This window comes from Pongo pygmaeus, chromosome 19 (genome assembly GCF_028885625.2).
Source record: "Pongo pygmaeus isolate AG05252 chromosome 19, NHGRI_mPonPyg2-v2.0_pri, whole genome shotgun sequence".
Lineage (NCBI taxonomy): Eukaryota > Metazoa > Chordata > Mammalia > Primates > Hominidae > Pongo > Pongo pygmaeus.
In genome coordinates, this window is record NC_072392.2 from 92,277,062 (window position 1) to 92,289,250 (window position 12,189).

The 12,189-nt window shown below is 47.9% G+C and overlaps 1 long non-coding RNA gene across 1 annotated transcript in view; it reads right to left on the bottom strand.

Moving 5' to 3' along the window:
- LOC129018029 (uncharacterized) overlaps nucleotides 1-12,189 on the bottom strand; it is a 61,537-nt gene that overhangs the window by 6,993 nt on the left and 42,355 nt on the right. The window contains exons 4-5 of the long non-coding RNA XR_008495186.2: nucleotides 1,381-2,055; nucleotides 451-770 (exon numbers count right to left, since the gene is read on the bottom strand). This is a non-coding gene — a long non-coding RNA (uncharacterized LOC129018029). The remainder of the gene's footprint in view (nucleotides 1-450; nucleotides 771-1,380; nucleotides 2,056-12,189) is intronic.

Genomic DNA, 12,189 nt, shown 5'->3' on the forward strand with positions numbered 1-12,189 from the left:
CCAGTACCAGAGCTGAGAATTGAGTCCAGACAGTTCAGCTCTCAAGTCCATTTCCCTAACCACTAACCACACTGAAAGTGAGAGCCTTAGCTATTGGAGAGATCAGGCGTGTGTAGAGAACCTTCAGAAGCCTGACTACCTGACAATGTTATGCACTGTTTGTGGAGAGAAAGGTGTGCATCTCATTTGATTTTTTCCTTTACTTTTTGTTGAAATTACTTTGGGAAAGTCTAGCCTATATCAAGAAAGAGAAAAATGGGCAAAGGGAGGGAGATGGATGGATGGATGGATGCAAAGATATAGAGAGATATAGATTGTGCAAAATCCAGGTTATAAAGAAACGGAAGGGGGCTGGGAAAGGGTGGACCCTTAAGCCAGGCTTAACAGCAGCTGTAGAAAACAAAATAAAGGTAAAATTAACCAACCTCCCCAAATCAGTCAAAATCCTACCTGATTTCTAAGGCTCAACAGAATTATGTTCCCAAGAAGCCCCTGTGAATCCGATGTGAGATCTAAGAAGGAGAAGTGGCAGGCTGTGGTGATTGCACTGTTTGTCTTTTTCTAGAAGAAAGGAATGTACACCAGGGCCTGATACCCTCCTGAGAGGTTGTCCTGACCAGCAGGGCAGCTGCATTGCTGGGGAGGCAGCAAGCTGGTAAGGTGTCACTTCCCAGAGCAGCAGCTGGTGGGTTGCCATGGGTTCAGGAGTCCTTGCTGACATAGAGTGGTTGCCTTGGGGATGTTGGAAGAGGCAGCCTTCCTGGCCAGCCCTGGTGAGCAAACGAAAAACATCAGGGGTGGGGATAGTAAGAGGAGGATCACAGGCCTTGTGGAGCAGCCCACAAAATCCCTCACACTAGTGCTTTATTGTCTATAAGAGATGTGCTGTCTACACAAACTCCCACTAGCTAAGTAGCAGGGAGAAAGTGGGTGGGGTGGGGAGGGAAGTACTTGATGGCAACCCCATGCATTAATCTCCATCCAATTCAGTCACTTAGGTTTGAGTTTCCTGGAGCCTGAGTGGATGAATAGACTAAGGGCAGACCTTGAGATGTGTGCCACAATGGGATTGGGTGTCAGTGGGGAGGAGCATACCTGGCTGTGTTCTCCAGCCAGGAGGGACAGCTGCCCCATACTTCCTGTGACTTCCAAAGTCCTGTGTCTTGCCTGACAAAGTCCCTAGGTGGTTTGCCTGGCCATCATTTGTCATTTGCCCTTGCGGCAAGTCACAACGTGGTTTCTCTGACTGCTCAAGACTCAAAGGCCTCTTCTACCACACTCAAGGGGTGTTGAAGGTTAGGAGAGCAGGACCCCAGGCTTTTTGCAGGATGACCTCAACACTGCCCACCCTCTTAAAAAAAAAAAACAAAAACAACTAACCACAATGACTGTCCTCCCCAGTAGCCAGCTTCTCAGCAATCCGTCAGCTATTCTAACAAGCATAAACTGAGGTCAGCTTGAGGATGGAAATGTTCAGGCCTCCTTCAGCCCAACCAGGCTGAGCATGTGAGATGTGACCACACTCCACCTGTAGCTGGGCAAAAGCTTTCCCCTGCCCCTCAGGTCCCATAACCTCCTAGCAGGCTGGTGTCAAGGCCGCCTCCAGACCTCCCACCTCCCAAGGCTCAGGGAAGAAAGCACAGCACCTCCCTTTCTATCCTTCTTCCTCCCTTCCTCCCCCACAATCACACGAGCTTAGATGTGGATCTTTCCCCAGTTGAGCCTTCAGATGATACCCCAGCCCCAGATAATACCTTGACAGTAGACCAGCAGAGGTGGCCTCTTCCTCCCCACAACTGCTCCCTCTATGTAACCAAGAGGCAAGGCCTAAGCAGGGCAGGAGGGGGTAGGGGAATTGGAGCAACACATCAAAGCCAGTCTTGATCTGTTAAACAGGAGCTAAAGAAACTTGGAAAAATTTTTTCCTCTCCTATTATTTTGCCAAGAAATCGCATTTTGAATATCAAAAGCTGAACGTTAGCTCCCTTTTTCTTTCCGCTCTCCTCTGTAGCAACCTCAGTCTTTTTCCTCAAGGCCGCTGGATGCTGATTTAGGCTAAGAAACAAAGAGAAAAGTCTCATTAATACTTTTCAAATGATTGCTCTCTTTCTCAGGTCAAAGCCAGGGAGAGTGAAAACTAGGAAAAGTTAGAGATAAAATTTGCTGGACTATGTATGAGGTCTAGAAGGCTGGTCTAGCACTTTACTGCTGCCTCAAAGTAGTTACATTCCTGATTTGACAACCAGCACACAGCCTGCTCTTCCTTTGAGCGGGGCAGACCCCATTTTATGAGTGCACCAAGGTTTCTCCAGGTGGAGGGAACAGATTCAAGCTAACCAAGTGGTTGCATGGCTGATGAATAATCTAGGGACCAGCTAAGAGTAGCAGCACAGAAGATGCTGAAACAAAGAGCCAGATGATCACATCTGCCCAGGGCAAAGCAACACCTCCACGGGAAACAAGCCGACACACCCACATTTGCACTTCTCTTCTTTTCCTGGCACCTCACTGACCACTCCCTCCTTCATCCTGACAAGGGCAGATGCAGCCATCTCCACGCCCACATACTCTCACCACACTGAAACGTCTACATGTGCAGTTTTTTCCCATGTTGATTGCACTCTGGGTTGGATGTGTCCAGTGACAGCTGCAGAGGTGCTGAGTGCACGGGTAGGTGACAGGCAGCTCAGCCCAGGAAGGTCTCCTCTCCTCTCTGTTCCCATTCATGTTAGCCTTAGAAAGCACATCCTGTCTGTTGTCCTTCTCCCTATGTTTCAACACCTGTGCTACCTCTGCTGACTGAGTTACCAATAACCAGGATTAAACATCACCATCCCTGCAACAATGCCAGCTCCTTTTCCTTAAGCAGCTCCTGTGTGCCCAGGTGGAGGCTGGATGCTTTCCATATATTTCTTAGAAATACTCAGGCATACTCTTAGGTGTATAATGTTACTCCCATTTCACAGATGTGAAAACTGAGACCGGGATAGAAAAATAGCTGGATCAAGGTCACACCACTAGGAGACGGGACCGTGGTACCTACTTTTTGGTCTGCTTAGCAAACTTTCCTATCAGAAGTATTAAAAGATAATTTTCCCAAAACAGGTGAGACCATGACTCTTATACTTTAACATGTGTTAAAGATTTTATTTGACTTAATGAGGGAACCAGGCAGATGTTAACAAAGGAGAAATCTGAAAAGCAGAAATTTATAGGGAGTAAGGAAAGTGGAAATGAATTTACAAATAGACTGAAACTGGCTTTTTCCTTAGGGAAGAGGGTAGTCAATTGAACCGCTGGACAGGATTTATTTGCATGTCTATAGACAAGAATTATTTTGCATTGCTATCAGTTATGTACAACTTACAGAGCCATAAAATAGCTCAAAGACCCTGAAAAGCTAAAATCAGATAACATGCAAAGATATGCTCGAAACAATGTAGTTTTCCATCGGCAACACCTAGTGATCTTTTTTGCTTATTCCAAATTTCCTTACAGGGGCAAGTCCTTGGCCAGATCTAGATGATCCTGGTAACTTACAGAGAAAATCATCTCAGCTGATGTGGTCTGGCTAAGGCTGCCAGTCACATAGAGGTAAAAGGAAAGGCAGATCCCCAATGTTACTCAGCATCTACTACATGTCAGGCACTGCTTCAAATGCTTGGCATATACTAATTCATTCAATCCTCACAATAACCTATTAGAAAGGCTTCGTTGCTGTTCCATCTTATGGATGAGGACAAGAGTATCTGGCCAGCTAAGGAACTTGTCCAAAGTCACACTCAAAGCCAGATGCAAACACGGAAGTCAGATGCCAGAGCTGTTGCTTGAAGCTCTGTGCCATCCTGTCTTACAGAATAACCTTGAAAGAAAAGCAGAGAGAAATAATGATGGGCAATGACAGAGCAAGATTGCAGATGGGGTTGGGGATGGGTTCTAGCCCCTATGGCTCTGGAACCTTTAGGAGGTTCTAGAAGGTTCTAGAGCCTTTCTTCCCTTGGATTTCTCAAGCAACCTCAGCATCTTTTTCTGGGTACCAAATAAAATATCTCTGTATCCTTTTGTTGCTTAAGCTTCTTTGAGTTGTACTTTTATTTTTTCATAAAGAATCTTGACTTACGCATCTATTAAGTGATAGAACTGAGTTTCAAACCCTCATGTGCCTAAAATGCATAGCTGCGTCTCTCAGTTTTCTCACCTGGAAATGGGACTATTCTAGTAGCTACCCTGCTGGATTACTGTGACAACTGGGTAATTGATTCAGTAAAGCTCTGAAACGAATGCCTGGCAGCTAAAGGTACTCAAGTTATTATCAAGTTATTAAGTTAGTATTATCATCAGCTCCATTTTGCAGATCAGTACACTGGGACAAAAGATGTTATGAACTTTGTCCAAGATCACTCACCTGGCACCATTTATTAGCAAAGGGCAGAGCCAGAAATTGAAACTAAGCAGTCATCAGAGCCTGTCGGCTTCACGTCGACCCTGGGAGGGCCCTGAAGAAGTCATCTGCCCCCACCTCGCCCCTATTCTGTCCGGAGCTGAGTGGGTGTTCCGGGAGCCTGGGTCCGGCTTCCAGGGCAGAAGGACTCCCAGAGCTGGAGGTGGCTCCTTTCCCAGCTTGCTTGGAATTGAAAGAACCACAGGCAGATGGGGCCTCCCAGCTCTGAGCTGCAGCGGCCAGGTGAGCAGTGCTCTGGGGCAGTGGCTCCCACTGAGCCAGGGTCTTATGCAAATGGACCTGCTCCCACCCACCTACCCAGGTGCCTGTGGAGGCGCCACCATATCTCTCTACTTGTGCTGCCTCCACATCGTCTTCCCTGCCGTCTCCACCGTATGGAGGCATAAATCCAGTTAATGTGTCCAAAAAAGAAAAATCAAAATGTCAGATCTGCAGAGATGGTTCAACTGAAGGAATATTGATTGTCACAGAGAATATTCTCACTTTATTCACCTACTTAAGTCTGCTCCCCTAGGCGCATATGAATTCATTAAATATTGTCACAGCGCATAAAAACGTTCATTCCTGCATTGTTGTGACTGCTTGGGCTTTGGTCCTGCTCACCGTGCCTGACCCAGGTGGGGTAAGGCCAGGGGAGGATGGGAAGGGAGAGGAGGGGTTTGCTGACATGGTTTGGATGTTTGTCCTCTCCAAATCTCATGCTGAAATGTGATCCACAATGTTGGAGGTGGAGCCTAATGGACGGTGCTTGGGTCCTGGGGGCAGATACCTCCTGAACGGCTTGGTGCCCTCTCTGTGGTAATGAGTGAGTTCTTCTTCTACTAGTTCACAGGACAGCTGGTTGTTTAAGGAGCTCCTCCCCTCTCTCTTGTTCCCCTCTCACCATGAGACATGCCTTCTCCAACTTCACCTTCCACCATGAGTAAAAGCTTCCTGAGGCCTCATCAGAAGCCAAGAAGATGCTGGTGCCATGCTTCCACAGCCTGCAGAATGAGCCAAATAAACCTCTTTATAAATTACCCAGCCCCAGATATTCCTTTATAGCAACATAAAATAGATGAATACAGTGGCCAAGGCATCACATCATGGCATTTTACTCAGGACAAGACACTTTGCCATCTAGCATCTGAACTGATCTTCAACACCACCACATGGGGGAGTCAGGTAAGAGAGAGTTATTCCAGTTTTCCAGGTTGGATCCGCAGACTTAAGCAACCCATCCAAGATCATGCTGCTAATAAGCTAGAATTTGAACCTTGGTTTCCAACTTCCAATTTGGGACCCCTTTCATGCAACCTGCCCTTTGCTGTAAATGGTGTGTCTGATCCAGACAGGGCTAGAGATGGGTGGCGTCCTCTGGGCTTCTGCATGGCTGTCTGCACTGTGGATCATGCGTCCACTCTTTGTCCAGGCCTGGACGCAGACTCAAGGAGATGCCCCATAGCTCTCAATGCACGTATTAAAGTGGAAAAGCAGGAGACATGGCCTTTAGAGACTAACAGCTGGAACTGTCAGAATGCCACACTGTAGACTTGACCCATGACCCCTCTGAAACTGTTTATTGAGTTGACATGACATCAGCACAAGGTAAAGGCCGAAGAACCCTGAGAAAGTAGCACAAAACATCACAGGGAGCATCTTAGCCCCCTGAGACCTGCATTTCCTTTTCGTTTTTTTGTTTTGTTTTGTTTTTGAGACAGAGTCTTACTCTGTTGCCCAGGCTAGAGTGCAGTGGTGCAATCTTGGCTCACTGCAACCTCTACCTCCCAGGTTCAAGCGATCCTCCTGCCTCAGCCTCTCGAGTAGCTGGGACTATAGGCATGTGCCACCACACTTGGCTAATTTTTTTTTAATATATATTTTTAGTAGAGACGGGGTTTAGCCATGTTGGTCAGGCTGGTCTCAAACTCCTGACCTCAGGTGATCCACGTGCCTCGGCCTCCTAAAGTGCTTGGATTACAGGCGTGTGCCACAGTACCCAGCCCGAGACCCGCATTTCTGAAACACCAACCAAGAAGAGGGGTCAGGCAGCCAAAGCCCCCGAATGCACTTGTACCGTAAGTTGTGAGGTCTCTCCAGGCACCATCCAGGAAAGCACATCCCTAGAGTATCTAGACCAGCCTTTTTTATAGTGTGTCCCAAGGAACAAGGGGTCTGAAGTTCTGAAACGATTTTGCAGTCAAATACATTTGGGGAACTTTGGGTTAATTAAAATTAAACAGATTATTTTGATCCAGGGTTTCTTGAAACCTCCATCATCTTGATTTTAGTAAGAACAGCCCATGTTGCCTGTGGCCCAATGTGCCCAGCACTGTTCCAATACTAACTCATTTCCATACTGCTATCCCCATTTTACAGTTCAGGAAGCCAAGACACAGAGAGGAAGTGACCTGCCCAAAGCCAGGAGTTCTTGCATGATGGGACAAGATGAGCAAGCTAGAATCAGCAGTGACTCTGAGGCAGGTAGACAACACAACACTTCCCAAACTTACTCAACTCTGGATCTGCCCCATCCTTTGTTCTGTCCCAGAGCATCTCCTGGGACTCAGGTTCTGTGGAATATTTAAGAACTCTGGTTTAAACAGCTTCCCTGACCGGCTAGCTCAGGTAGCTATCAGAGCCCCGTTCAACGGCATACCTAGAAGCAAATGCAAGTTGATTTGGTCTCTGAGTAGCGCCTCTTTCTTGTTCCCCAGGGAAGTTCCTGAGCTGTGGGGGGCCTGAATCCAAAGGCAGGAGCCCCTGGGGAAAATCCAAATTTTTGGCTGGATGGGGACCAGTGCTTCTACCTCTCTATCCTCTTCCCTGGGCCACCTTGAAGCAGGGAGCTGAGGAAGGTGGGATGGACTCCACGCTTTTCCTCCTCATCATGCTCCTGGCTGGATACCAGTTCTGGAACCTTCCAGCCAAAGGCAGAAAGGATCTTTCCAGTGGTTAGACTCAGCCCAGAGGAATAGAGACACTAATCACTTTGAGCAGCTGCCCCTCTGTCCCCACCTGGGGCTCAGCCACACCCACCGTAATTTCTGACTCGATGTGATGCTTTGGCTGGAGTCCGCAACAGATGCATGGAGTGGGGGATTTTATTCCCAGGAGTCTTTGCCAGGAGCTCATCCCTGGGAGGGAGAGGGGAAATGTGGCCTCAATAGAAGAATATCAATAGGAAACCATGGTGAGAAGACATAGTTGGCCAGAGCTGGCGATGGAGTAATTAATTCTACTTAAGTAAAATGTTACTAATAATTAAACGTACTAATTAAGAAAAATTGGATCAGCTGTTGTCAATGTGGCACAGAAGCAGGAGCTCCACTGACACATTCCTTGGGCAGCTTCCCGCTGGGAGTGGATGGGACTAGACGCAGCCCACTTGGTCACCTTGGGGCCCAGGAGAAACCAGAGGAGCTGTGAGCTGGAGAGTCCTCTGTGAGAGGAAGCCACAGGCTTGGGGACATGTCTCGTAAGGTGACAAATCCAGAAGGCTGGGGAAGACTCCACGAGAAGGAAATCCAGAATCTGGCCCCAGTATGTCCACCTGTACAAAGCACAGGAAGTGTGTGGCAGATAGGGACAGCAGAGAGCAGCTCTCAGGCAGTAGAGGGGCAGCTGAGATGCTTAAGAGAGATGGATCCCAGTGGATGGGAGACGAGACAGGCAGAGAGGACAGATCAGGACTCAGGCAAGGACAGGCATCTGCTGGTCGGCAAGCGAGTCTTCAGTGGTCATAACTCAGGTGAAGTTGGGAGGCAGCAAAGTGTTATAGCAGGAGCCAGAACTGGAAGACAGACAGACGCACTAGCTAAGGGAGGGTTCCTCAGCCTCGGCACTGTGGACATTTGGAGTCAGACAATTCTTTGTGTTGGAGGGAGCAGGGGCCTGTCCCAGGCATTATAGGATGTTTAGCAGCATCCCTGGCCTCTACCCACTAGATACCAGAATTATCCCCCAATTATAACAATCAAAAATGTCTCCAGACATTGCTAAATGTTTCCTTGGAGGCAAAATCACCCCCAGATGAAAACAACTGAGCTGATTTTTTTCTTTTTTAACCAGCAACTGAACATCACAAAGGTTTACTGCTTACTCCTCTGAAGAGACCTGCTCTTCAATGGGTTTTACTCCATATAGTCATTCAAGCCCCAGGCTTCCTCCCACTCGTGGCTCACTGACCCCCAGCCTCAGGGCCCTCCACTGGATCATTCACATCCAGCTGGCCAATGAGCTCAGGGGCAGTGTGGAGAGATTGAGGGGCCAGGCCTGGAAGTGACTGATATCACTTCTGTCCATGGACTACTGGCCCCACTTAACAGCAAAGGGTGAACCTGGCCCAGCAGTGGGCAAGGAGGGAACCCCAGATATGATGGACAGCTACCCCCATGCCATGTCAGCTCCTGGTCCTGGCCCTGACTCTGCCATGGATGGCTCCTCTCACCTGGGCCAGTCCCTCCTCCAGGCCTCAGTTTCCTTCTCTTAAAAGGCCCCTTCCATAAACAAAAGGTGGTCTATCCATTCAATGGAATATTACTCAAACATAAAACAGAATGAAGCACTGATATGGGCTACAACACAGATGAACCCCAAAAACAAGCCACGTGAAAGAAGCCAGACACAAAAATATTTTATGATTCCATTTCTATGAAATATCCAGGATAGGCAAATCCATAGAGACAGAAAATAGGTTAGTGGTTGTCAGGGGCTGGGGGGAATGAGAGTAGGGAATGACTGCTTAATGAGTCCCAGGTTCCCCTTTAAGGGTGCTTAAAAAATATTTTAGAACTACATAGAGGTGATGAATGTACTAAATGCTGCTGAATTGTACACTTTAAAATGGTTAATTTTATGTTATGAGAATTTTACCTCAACTAAAAAAATTAAAGGGACTTCCAGCTGTAACTTTCAGTGAATGCTTAAGATCCAGGCAGTACAGGAACCAGGCTAGGGCACCCAAAAGTAGGAAAATGGGAATCTGTTTTCCCCAGAGACACACCCCAAATAAATAAGAAAACAAAGGCCCCTAGTCCCCACTCTGCCTTTTGAGTCAATGCAATATAAGTGAGCTTTGTAAACTATAAAGCTCTCTATAAATGTAAGCAGACATTATTACTGGGGCATTATTTAGGATCTCATTGTTATTCTGAATGCAGCCAGTGCAGGGCTGGACATGAAGGGAGTGAGCTGCATAAACGCTTGTGTATTAAGGGCAAGCCAGCACAGGGGCTCTAAATGCCGTGGCCCAGAACAGCCATTACTATTTAGGATGATGTAAATTAATAATGAAGCTGCTATTTCTTGCTTCCTAGGTGCCCAACACTAGACAACACACCTTCCATGCACCTACTCAGTTAATCTTCTCTGCAATCTTGAAAGGTAGTAGGATTAGAACTGTTTTAAGATGAGAAATAGAAAAGTGAAAGGTTAAATAACTTGCTATATGAGTTATCTATTGCTAAGTAACAAGTTATCCCAAAACTTAAACTGTGGCTTAAAACACAGTTATTGTCTCACACTTTCTGTGGGCTGGGAATTTGGGCAGAGCTCAACTGTCCTCTGTCTCAGGGTCTCTCGTAGGCTGCAACTGAGGGCCTGGGATCTTATCTGATGGTTCAGCTGGGGAAAGATCCACATCCAAGCTCATGTGGTCATTGTGATTCAGTTCCTTAAGGGACTGAGTGTCTTGGATCCTAGCTGGCAGGTGGCTGGAGGCCACTCTCAGTTTCTTGTCACATGAGCCTCTCCAACATGGCAGCTTGCTTCATGAAAGTGGTAAGCCAAGAAGGCACTAGAACCTAACAAGACAGAGATTGTCATCTGATGCAGCCTGTCATGGAAGAGCATCTCCTCACCTTTGCTGTCTTCTATTGGCTAGAAGCAAGTCACTAGGTCCAGCCCACACTCTAGGGGAGGGGACTAACACAAGGGCATGAGCACCAGGAGGTGGGAATCAGGGCAGGGGACCATCTCAGAGTCTTCCCACCATGCTTGCCAAAGGTCTGTGGGTGCTAGAAAGCCAAGCTACATGCACCCTGGCTTTGTAGAGGAGGCTCAAGCCCATATCATTGCACTGTACTTTCTCCATGTTCTTCAAGGGTAGGCAGGGCATGGGGGAAGGCAAAGAGGGAGAGAGAAAGAGACAGACTTTTCTACAGAACAACAAGATGCACTAAGCTCTTCCTGGCCAGGCTACCCTGATGAGGCTGTTCCTGCAGGACACAGCCCAGAGCTAAGGCTGCCCCCAATATTAATGGTATCCTCATTAGAGGCATGAGCAGGGCTGCATTTTAATTGCCTGGCAGAGCCCTAAGCACCTAAAGGGGAGACTTTCCACATCCTCCTCATCATGACTATTAATAGGCTGGGAACATTCAGGGCTGCTCAAGCCCAGGGTTGGCAACCCCCACTCCCACCAACACAAGCAGCTCAAGTCTCCTCCAGGCCTTCTTTACACCAGCCCCATAGACCTGCAGTAACCAAGGGCAACACCTGGTCTTTTCCACAAGGCTGGTACAGTGTGTGCCTGGAACTTGGGTCTTCTGAGCATCTGGGAGACAAGGGTGAAAGACCCAACCCGTTCACCACCCAACCTGCTCAAGGGAAGAGCCTCATCTCCTATCCCTGTCTCCCTGGCAGCCAGCACAGTGCCTGGCAGGTGGGCCTCAGTGCGTGAGATGAGTCAATGGCTGCCCACAGGGGTCATCTATGCAGATGTGGTAGGATGCCCATGAGACCAAGTTTGGACAGGGAAAATTAGTCTCCACCAGCTTCTGATTTCCCATCTATCTTTGGGTGAGGGGGATGTTTTCACACTTTCTAATGGCCAGAAGACCAAGGCAGAGGGGAGGTCACCTGAGATTAGCAGGCTGAGTGCTTTTGTAAGTATTTACCTTCTTGGTGCCCCAGAGATGTAACCATACAAAATGTGACCCTCCCAGCACCCCCCGCTTCCAATTCAGACAGGGTGGAACTGCCATGCCTCAGTGTACCTCCAGGGTTGGAAGTGAACACCTGCCAGTGTCCCACCCGCATTTCTTTCTCTAGAGATTGCCAGGTTTTGAAACATAAAAGCTTCTATGCAATCCCCTTCCAGCCATAGAGTGGGGCCATTTGCTCTTCAGTTTCCCTTCCAAGTAAAACTCTCCAGAGATTCCAGTGTGCATTGCTTTCTCCATTCTAGGGGTACCTATCATTAGTGGGTCCAAAGTGAGTTCTCTGGCTTCTTTCTTACTAAAGCAGGGATAAAAAAAAAATCTTAATATCAGGATCCATTCCACCTCTGACTATATACATGCATGTACACACAGCCTGACAGCCTGTGCCACATGAGTAGTCTAGAAGGCCACCTTTCCTTCCACGGCCTCCCCAGGTTGGACGGGCTGGTAACTGTATCATTCTTATTTGCAAGGCTGGACTAAATCTTGTAGGGCATGTTATCCAATGGCCATGGAGACCTCTTGACTCCTCCAACAAGAAAATGGGCAGCTCCTCCTCCTGAGAAGTCTTGGCCAAGCAGGGTCAGAGCCCCCAGACCCTGCCCACCCACTCCCTACCCCCTCCTCCCCAGTCACAGGTCTCCTTTCTTCCAAGTTCCAGCATGCCTCCTCCTGCCTCCCTAGGCCCAACTTTGCTGTGCTGGGAGCAAAGAAAGCTTTATTGAATTTTCGCAAGTACTTTGCATGGCGTCTGATTTACAATTCATAACCTGGATTATACTGTAAGTTCAGCCTTCCGGGGTC